The sequence below is a fragment of the Trachymyrmex septentrionalis genome, unplaced genomic scaffold, assembly GCF_001594115.1.
Source record: "Trachymyrmex septentrionalis isolate Tsep2-gDNA-1 unplaced genomic scaffold, Tsep1.0 scaffold1, whole genome shotgun sequence".
In the NCBI taxonomy this organism is placed as follows: domain Eukaryota; kingdom Metazoa; phylum Arthropoda; class Insecta; order Hymenoptera; family Formicidae; genus Trachymyrmex; species Trachymyrmex septentrionalis.
Window position 1 is genome coordinate 517556 of NW_017304123.1, and position 1286 is coordinate 518841.

The 1286-nt window shown below is 42.6% G+C and overlaps 1 protein-coding gene across 3 annotated transcripts in view; it reads right to left on the reverse strand.

Annotated features, from left to right (window-relative positions):
- The window catches only part of LOC108751510 (hormone receptor 4), a 359461-nt gene that overhangs the window by 197921 nt on the left and 160254 nt on the right, over positions 1–1286 (reverse strand). For 2 of the 3 annotated variants that reach the window (XM_018491905.1, XM_018491768.1), the window contains exon 1: positions 261–661. The exons of the other annotated variant lie outside the window; for it this stretch is intronic. The gene's annotated coding sequence lies outside the window, so the exon portion shown is untranslated. Of the gene's footprint in view, positions 1–260; positions 662–1286 lie in introns of those variants that run through there. 3 annotated transcript variants of the gene reach the window in all.

Genomic DNA, 1286 nt, shown 5'->3' on the forward strand with positions numbered 1-1286 from the left:
TTTATATTGTTGGTGAGAAAGTAATTGCGGTTTTTACTGATAGATGTCTTTTAAAAAAACGCGATGACTTTTTACTACACCTAATATTTTATACATAGATACATAATGTTGGGTCGCTGATAACCCCTGTAGCATTGGAATCTTGTCTCATGTTCAATGTTTACTATTCCTGACACGTGGGATCTGACATTAATATTCGAGAATATTCTTACGTGCAGAATGCGACTGCGTCCTACATTGTCTTACGCCTCACGACTTACATCTTTTTCCGCTTAAGACATCCGAAGTATGAAAGTGGTAGCTGCGATCGCAGAATCTCCTCGAAATTCGGCACCGACGAGGGGGATCGTCGGAACAAGCACGTGGTCTCCGCGATATCAATAATAAACGATCCGGATTGGTATCGGAGAGCGACCGATGATCCGTCTTGTCACCACGGATTTTAGTAGCACGCGCGCACATCAACACGCACAGATTCTTATCTTCTCCGACTGCTGCACCGGACGTTTCAGTCGGAAACGAGTCTCCGCCGCCTGGTCCGTTTTCTCAGGCACTTGCAAGGTCTCGCGCACTTGTTCCTCATTTGTTCAACACTTTCGGCACCATGCGCCACCCTCGCAATCACCGCCGCTGCCGGTTTTACGAGTCATTAAAAGTACAACTTACTCGTGCTTAAGCCGGAACGCGAGTTGTTTTAGAATATTATTTTTGTTTTTATCACCTTTAATTGAGTGTCGAATGAGATTATCGTAAAATATTATTTAAAACAAAACGCGAAGTTACATTAGGAGCTAAATATTTAGAAGACAATTGCGCTGGACGTTTAGGCTTTGTCGAGATCTGTAAATAATCTATAAATAATTTGTTTTCTTTTTCTCAGACGGCTTAAACGATCTCATCTAGACGAAAAGGCAGTGAAACGAGTATTGGACACGCGCTCGAGGTATACCGGTAAGTAGGTTATCTTTTGTCCCAATAATAATAACGGTAGCTCGTCTATTATGCCACCTGCTCTCGATTTTTTTTTGGCTTTTTCACGTCACACAAAGATAACGGCCGATCCGCCCGGTCGTTTTTTTTTCTTCGTTTCTTTGCGAAGCAAACCTTCGTAACGCGCAAGAGTTATCACCGACCGTGAGTTTGTGGAAAACTTGGCCGTCCAGGATTCGTCAATCGACTTTTCTCTCCACGTCGACCTGATTTTTATTTCGAATAAACGCTATTTATCATTGCTTTCCATTTCGATCAGCGATCATTGTCTATGCAAGTTCTACGAGAGAAACAAA